The sequence below is a fragment of the Lithobates pipiens genome, unplaced genomic scaffold (assembly GCF_037356315.1).
Source record: "Lithobates pipiens isolate NorthernLeopardFrog02 unplaced genomic scaffold, aLitPip1_a1.2 Scaffold_30, whole genome shotgun sequence".
Lineage (NCBI taxonomy): Eukaryota > Metazoa > Chordata > Amphibia > Anura > Ranidae > Lithobates > Lithobates pipiens.
The window spans coordinates 30440538-30449641 of record NW_027507791.1 but is presented as its reverse complement, the minus strand read 5'-3'; positions in this window follow the sequence as shown (position 1 = coordinate 30449641).

The window sequence follows — 9104 nt, the reverse complement described above, 5'->3', positions numbered from 1 at the left end:
GAACCTCTATGACCCTAGTGACGCCTATCACAAGAACTTCTACGACTCCAGTGATGCCCGCTACATGAACTTCTATGACCCTAGTGAGGCCTGCCACAAGAACCTCTATGCCCCCAGTGATGCCCGCTACAAAAACCTCTACAACCCCAGTAACACCTTCCACAAAAATACATTTTCATTCACCTGGTGATGATGCCATTACAAGAACCTCTACGACCGCAGTGATGCCCATTACAAGAACCTCTGCGACCCTAGTGACACCTGCCACAAGAACCTCTATGCCCCCAGTGGTGCCCATTACAAGAACCTCTGCGACCCTAGTGACACCTGCCACAAGAACCTCTATGCCCCCAGTGATGCCCATTACAAGAACCTCTGTGACCCTAGTGACACCTGCCACAAGAACCTCTATGCCCCCAGTGATGCCCGCTACAAGAACCTCTACGACCCCAGTGACACCTTCCACAAAAATAAATTTTCATTCACCTGTTGATGCCATTACAAGAACCTCTACGACTCCAGTGATGAACTTCTATGACCATAGTGAGGCCTGCCACAAGAACCTCTATGCCCCCAGTGATGCTCGCTACAAGAACCTCTACGACCCCAGTGACACCTTCCACAAAAACCTCTACGTCCCCACTGGTGCCCACTGTAAGAACCTCTACAACCCTAGTGATGCCCACTACAAGACCCTCTGCGACTGGAACAGTAAAAGGTTTGACCGCACTCACAGGTTTGAAGCAAAAGTGAAGACTTTATTGAAGATTAAAACATCATCTGACAACATCATAGACATCATGGGGCCAATGCAGACCTGGCAGAGATTAACGCGTTTCACAAATTAGAATTCGCTTAGTCATAAGCGAATTCATAACCTCTGCGATACCAGTGATGTCCTTTTACAAGAACATCTACGACTCCAGTAATGCCCAGTACTAAAACTAGTACAACCCCATTAATGCCCACTAAAAGAACTTCTATGACCCCGGTGTTATTCACCACAAGAATCTCTACGATCCCACTGATGCCCACCACAAGAACCTCTACGACCCCAGTGATGTTCACCACAAGAATCTCTACAACCCCAGTGATGTTCACCACAAGAATCTCTACAACCCCAGTGATGCCCACCACAAGAACCTCTACAACCCCAGTGGTATTCACCACAAGAACCTCTACAGTGCCAGTAATGCCCACCACAAGAACCTCTATGACCGCAGTCATGCCCACCACAAGAACCTCTACAGTGCCAGTGATGCCCACCACAAGAACCTCTATGACCGCAGTGATGCCCACCACAAGAACCTCTACAGTGCCAGTGATATTCACCACAAGAACTTTTACGACTGCAGTGATGCCCATTACAAGAACCTCTACGACCCCAGTGATGCCTACCACAAGAACCTCTATGACCTCAGTGATATCCACCACAAGAACCTCTACGACTCCAGTGATGCCCATTATAAGAACCTGTACGACCCCAATGATGGCCATTACAAGAACCACTATGACCCCAGTGATGCCCACCACAAGAGCCTCTATGACCCCAGTGATGCCCACCACAAAAACCTCTATGACTCCAGTGATGCCCATTACAAGAACCTGTACGACTCCAGTGATGGCCTGTACGACCCCAGTGATGCCCATTACAGAACCTCTATGACCCCAGTGATGTCCACCACAAGAATCTCTACAACCCCAGTGATGCCCACCACAAGAACCTCTACAACCCCAGTGGTATTCACCACAAGAACCTCTACAGTGCCAGTAATGCCCACCACAAGAACCTCTATGACCGCAGTGATGCCCACCACAAGAACCTCTACAGTGCCAGTGATGCCCACCACAAGAACCTCTATGACCGCAGTGATGCCCACCACAAGAACCTCTACAGTGCCAGTGATATTCACCACAAGAACTTTTACGACTGCAGTGATGCCCATTACAAGAACCTCTACGACCCCAGTGATGTCTACCACAAGAACCTCTACGACTCCAGTGATGCCCATTATAAGAACCTGTACGACCCCAATGATGGCCATTACAAGAACCACTATGACCCCAGTGATGCCCACCACAAGAGCCTCTATGACCCCAGTGATGCCCACCACAAAAACCTCTATGACTCCAGTGATGCCCATTACAAGAACCTGTACGACTCCAGTGATGCCCTGTACGACCCCAGTGATGCCCATTACAGAACCTCTATGACCCCAGTGATGTCCACCACAAGAACCTCTATGACTCCAGTGATGCCCTTTACAAGGGGTTCTTTATATTACATCAAGACAGTCAGCAGCCTTGTGGTGTCGTCTTGATAATCGTTTGGATTTTACAGCCATAGAATAAAAAAAAAGTTTTTGTCTATATTTCTTGTATAGGACATGTCACAAAAGAAACATTTCAGAAGCGAGATCCTTCAAGCGGACCTGTCCTCACACACACACACACGTAACATTTCCAGATATTGATTAATTCATGAATCCTCCAATAGATCACAGTACTTCCCCCACCCCACAAAGCCTTCATCTGCTTTTACCTCCAGAAGGACGGAGCCATCTTTATTCAGGCATCAAAGATTTCTGTAAGGTCCAGCAGGGATTCCTTGTAATCGATCAGATCTTCTGGGGTCTGCAAACATTTTTCAGCTTGAGGGCCACAATGTGTATTTTAAACTTTTTTTATTGGGCCAGAAAAATCCCCATTAGAGCCCCCCTAACATCGGAGTTCCCATTATATCCCCCCCACACACAAACACCTTACATTGGAGTCCCCTTCAAAATCCACCCCTACATCAGGGTATCCAGCAGAGTCCCCATCAGGTTTCCCCTTCCCTTACAGCAGAGCCCCTCCCCTTTTACATTGGGGTCCACATCAAAGTTCCCACCCTACATCAGGGCCCCCCTTACATCAGAGTACCCATTAGAACACACCCCTTTACATTAGGGTCCCCCATCAAAACCCCCACTTTCATATTAGAGTTCTCAGAGCCCCCCCCTCTTAGTACATCATGGTTCCCTCAGAGTCCCCCCCATTACATAAGGGTCTCCATCACAGTCCCTCCTTGCATCAGAGTCCCCTCCCCTCCATTACATCAGAAGCAGATGCCATATGCACCCTTTGCTGACCTTAGTCCTCAGTGCACGTTGAGGATATAGACTGACCCTAGCAGCTGGTAGAAGGTGGTCCATGGCCATGGTTTGGAGACCTCTGTTCTAGATAAGCCATTCTCAACTAGGGTTCGTTGGATCCCCGGGGGTTCCTCCAGGGGTTGCTAGTGGGCTCCTTGACCTGTGGCTCGTTGATCTCCCATTTGATGGTGCATCATTCCAGGGCCAACATCACTTGGCAGCAGGATCCCAGAGATCTTTGTCTATCTCTGTCTGTGAACACACGGAACAAATCTATGAATCGATCCATCCTGATCAATCAGAATTATTTTAGTTATAATTGGATCAACGACGCAGTATGTGTCTTTTCCTCAATTCAATCATCCATCAGATTCTGTGCTGAACCGTTCAGATAATTACGTGTATGGCCACCATTTTGGGTGGCATTCTGACCACTACTGGAAGGGGGGGGGGGGCATTTTTTTCCCTCTTGACCACCAATAAAATGGTTTCTGCTGGGGCTCCCCAAGACCTGAAGACTATTTCAAGGGTTCCTCTGGGGTAGGAGTCTCCGAACGTTCTGAAACAAAGGGCCAGTTTACTGTCCTTCAGACTTTAGGAGGGCCGGACTATGGCCAGTAGGAGTAGGAAATGTCCTGGCATCAGTAGGAGTAAACAATTTCACATCTTTGGTATTAGGGGGATAATTAGTGCCCCATCATTGTCAGTGGGAGGAATATTGCCCCATCATTGGTATCAGTGGGAGGAATAGTGCCCCATCATTGTCAGTGGGAGGAATAGTGCCCCATCATTGTCAGTGGGAGGAATAGTGCCCCATCATTGGTATCAGTGGGAGGAATAGTGCCCCATCATTGGTATCAGTGGGAGGAATAGTGCCCCATCATTGGTGTCAGTGGGAGGAATAGTGCCCCATCATTGTCAGTGGGAGGAATAGTGCCCCATCATTGGTATCAGTGGGAGGAATAGTGCCCCATCATTGGTGTCAGTGGGAGGAATAGTGCCCCATCATTGTCAGTGGGAGGAATAGTGCCCCATCATTGGTATCAGTGGGAGGAATAGTGCCCCATCATTGGTGTCAGTGGGAGGAATAGTGCCCCATCATTGTCAGTGGGAGGAATAGTGCCCCATCCTTGGTATCAGTGGGAAGAATAGTGCCCCATCATTGGTGTCAGTGGGAGGAATAGTGTCCCATCATTGGTGTCAGTGGGAGGAATAGTGCCCCATCATTGGTGTCAGTGGGAGGAATAGTGTCCCATCATTGGTATCAGTGGGAGGAATAGTGCCCCATCATTGGTGTCAGTGGGAAGAATAGTGCCCCATCATTGGTGTCAGTGGGAGGAATAGTGTCCCATCATTGGTTACAGTGGGAGAAATAGTGTCCCATCATTGGTGTCAGTGGGAGGAATAGTGTCCCATCATTGGTTACAGTGGGAGGAATAGTGCCCCATCATTGGTGTCAGTGGGAGGAATAGTGCCCCATCATTGGTGTCAGTGGGAGGAATAGCGCCCCATCACTGGTTACAGTGGGAGGAATAGTGCCCCATCACTGGTTACAGTGGGAGGAATAGTGCCCCATCATTGGTGTCAGTGGGAGGTATCGTGACCCATCATTGGTGTCAATGGGAGGAACAGTGTCCCATTATTGGTGCCAGTGGGAAGAAGAGTGCCCCATTGTTGGCAACAGTGTGGGAAATCGTGCCCTGTTGTAGATGTCAGTAACAGGAATTATACCCCATCGTTGGTGTTAGTGGGAGGAATAGTGCCCCATTGTTGGTGTCATTGGAAGGCTTAGTTCCCCATTGTTGGTGTCAGTAGGAGGAATAGTACCATGTTATCAGTGGGAGCAAAAGTTCCCCCCAAGGGCAAGCAAAGGGCCGCAGTTTGGAGACCACTGCTCTGGGGTAAAAAGGTTTAGAAGGACTGCTCTAGGGATTAATTCGTCACTCTAACTTTGCCTTAAAGCGTTATAGGGTACAACTGTCCGGCTACACCACCCCCCACACACACATAGACAGATCTACAACGATCGGAATTGTCTGAAAATTCCTGAGAACGCGAAGAGCAATTTATAAGCCGGGGACCTGAGAAATGTCTCAGAACAGAACTTCTTCCATGTAGACGCAGATCCATCACCGCCTGGAAGGACGTGTAATGCTCCTCCTGGAAGATGTCCACACGAGGGTCTCGGACACCTTGAAGCTTCCATCAAGGACCCTGATTAGCTGTCGCCAGGGTGACGGCGGTAGAGTGCGGGGAATTAATGGACTCGGAATGGAGGAGGACAGTCTGTTTTTCCTGTAAGGCCCCAATAATGGAAACCTTCCTGAGTGCCTCGGTCTATAAAAAGAAAATAATTAGACAATCCGAGCCGCTAATGAGATCAGCCGCAGCCGGCCCACTCCAGATCTACAAAGAGCTGGGAGAGAGTTCTTCGTCTGTCAACGATTCTGCCTTTCTCCGGGAGGTTCGAAGAAAGCTTCGGCGTTTCTGTGACAAAAGAGCCAGCATAGCTGGGGAGATGTTCCACCATAAAGATGCCATCCCGTCTGAAGGTCATCGGTGACCTGCAGGGGGTCTCCTCGAAAGTGGACTCTTCGTTCTTTTTTTCTGTTCTAGAAAAGAGAACGACTGATTACTCGGACTTTCCAATGTGTTGGAAAAATCTCAAAAGGGCAACTTCACCCCCTCTTAGGTATTGTCCTCTATTCAGATACTCACCTGACCAGAAAATCCAGCCAGGGTCCCGTGCTGCCATCTTGGTACACCTCCATCATCAGAATCTGGCTACCTCTTCTGGGTTCAGGCTGCCTGCCTGGTGTCCCACGATGAGGGCCTCTGCGAGTTCCTGCTGCTGCTGCTCCAGGAGGCTGTGGGAGACCAAAAAAAAAACATCATCGTTAGGTAGGCAGGAATGGCGATGGGGGGGGGGATTGGAGAAATGGAGATTTACATTGCAGAGGCGGTGGTGGGGGAGAGCCAAAGTCCGCTTTATCTCCTGGTTTTTTCGCAAAAGACATCTGTTGCATTGCTTGCGCATATGTGGCTGCATATGATCCCTCAAGCAGCCAAGCCTCATTGTTGGTTCATAAGGCAACACGCATTCTCAACCAGGGTTCTGTGGAACCTTCAGCCTGGTACACATGAGAGAACAATAAAACTGACTGCCCCAGGTCAGGAGCTGCTGTACTAACCATGCCAGGTTAGTTCAGCGATCTCCCCCCTGCTGAGCTGTTGTGTTCTGACAGAGACACCCGACATACACACACACAGAGGACAGACCGACATACACACGGGAAGAATGTCGGCCGGTATTTTTTTGTACCCACAAATGTCTCCTGACATTCTGCCCGTTAGGGTTCCTCCACAGGTGGCTAGGGGTTCCTTGAGCTGTGACTGACTGACCCCTCATCTGATGGTGTCTGCATAGTTCTAGGCCCAACCCTACTTGGTAGAGCTAGCATGACTCTAAGGGTAGCATTCTGACCACCACCACTACCAATCTAAGCAGTATTTGCCCATTGGCCCCTGCCATTGGACTCAAATGTCTCCTGACATTCTGCCCATGTGTACGGGGTTTTAGGGTTCCTTCACAGGTGGCTAGGGGTTCCTTGAGCTGTGACTGACTGACCCCTCATCTGATGGTGTCTGCATAGTTCTAGGCCCAACCCTACTTGGTAGAGCTAGCATGACTCTAAGGGTAGCATTCTGACCACCACCACTACCAATCTAAGCAGTATTTGCCCATTGGCCCCTGCCATTGGACTCAAATGTCTCCTGACATTCTGCCCATGTGTACGGGGTTTTAGGGTTCCTTCACAGGTGGCTAGGGGTTCCTTGAGCTGTGACTGACTGACCCCTCATCTGATGGTGTCTGCATAGTTCTAGGCCCAACCCTACTTGGTAGAGCTAGCATGACTCTAAGGGTAGCATTCTGACCACCACCACTACCAATCTAAGCAGTATTTGCCCATTGGCCCCTCCCATTGGACTCAAATGTCTCCTGACATTCTGCCCATGTGTACGGGGTTTTAGGGTTCCTTCACAGGTGGCTAGGGGTTCCTTGAGCTGTGACTGACTGACCCCTCATCTGATGGTGTCTGCATAGTTCTAGGCCCAACCCTACTTAGTAGAGTTAGCATGACTCTAAGGGTAGCATTCTGACCACTACCAATCTAAGCAGCATTTGCCCATTGGCCCCTCCCAGTGGACTTTTTTTAGTAGGAGTTCTTTGAGACCTGAAAATTATTTCAAGGGTTCCTCTGGGGGTAATAAGGTTGGGAAAGACTGGCCTAGGCTGGAACAAAGTGTATTAAACCTTAGGGTTCCTCCAGAGAAAGCAAGGGGTTCCTTGAGCTGTGGCTTACTGACCTCCCATGTGATGGTGCCTGCATAGTTCCAGGCCCAACACCACCTGGTTGAGCCAGCAAAATGGGTGGCATTCTGACCACTACCAATCTAAGTGGGATTTGCCCAATGAACTAATCTTAGTAGGGGTTCCCTGAGACATGAAAAATATTTCAAGCGTTCCTTTGGGGTTATACGGTGGGAAAGCCTGGACTATATCATGTCCAGAAACAGAGCATCTTACACCTAAGGCTTCCTCCAGAGCTGGCCAGGGGTTCCTTGATATGTGGCTGACTGACCTCCCATGTGAAAGCCTGGACTATATCATGTGCAGGAACAGAGCACCTTACACCTAAGGCTTCCTCCAGAGGTGGCCAGGGGTTCCTTGATATGTGGCTGACTGACCTCCCATGTGATGGTGCCTGCATAGTTCCAGGCTCAACACCACTTGGTAGAGCCAGCAGTATGAATGCAAGGGTGGCATTCTGACCACCACTACCAATCTAAGCAACATTTGTACAATGACCCCTGATGGACTAATCTTATAAGGGGTTCCCGGAGACCTGAAAATAATTTCAAGGGTTCTTCTAGGATTAGAAGGTTGGAAAAGCCTGGACTAGGCAGAACAGAGCATCTTAAACCTTAGGTTTCTTCAGGAGGTGTGGCTATCTGGCCTCCCATGTGATGATGGCTGCATAATTCCAGGCCCAACACCACTTGGTAGAGCAAGCAGCATGGGTGGCATTCTGACCACTACCAATTCAAGTGGCATTTGCCCAATGACCTTCAAGGGACGAACTATATTAGGGGTTCTGTAAGACCTTAAAATTATATCAAGGGTTCCCCCGGGGTTTGGCAAAGCCTGGCCTAGGCAGGAACAAAGTGTATTAAACCTTAGGGTTCCTCCAGAGAAAGCTAGGGGTTCATTGAGCTGTGGCTTACTGACCTCCCATGTGATAGTGCCTGCATAGTTCCAAGTCCAACACCACTTGGTAGAATCAGCAGCATGGATGGCATTCTGACCACTACCAATCTAAGCAACATTTGACCAAAGACCCCCAGTGGACTAATCTTCAATTTCCTTGAGACCTGAAAATTATTTGAACGGTTCCTCTGGGGTAATAAGATTGGGGAAGCCTGGACTAGACTATGTGCAGGAACAGAGCATCTTACACCTTATGCTGTGTACACACGGCCAAACATTTCGACAGCAAAGGACGGAACAAATCCGTTGGACAATTCAACCTCATGTGTGGGCTTCATCGGACCTTTGCTGTCGAAAAATCAGATGGACTTTAGATTTAGAACATGTTTTAAATCTTTCCGATGGACTCGAGTCCGGTCGAAAAATCCATTAGTCTGTATGCTAGTCCGACGGACGAAAACCGACGCTAGGGCAGCTATTGGCTACTGGCTATGAACTTCCTTATTCTAGTCCGGTCGTACCTCATCACGTTCCAATCCGTCGGACTTTGGTGTGATTGTGTGTAGACAAGTCTGATTCGATGGAAGTCCGTCGAAAAGTCCGGTCGTGTGTACACGGCATTAGGCTTCCTCCAGAGGTGGCTAGGGGCTCCTTGAGCTGTGGCTAACTGACCTCCCATGTGATGTGCCACCATAGTTCCA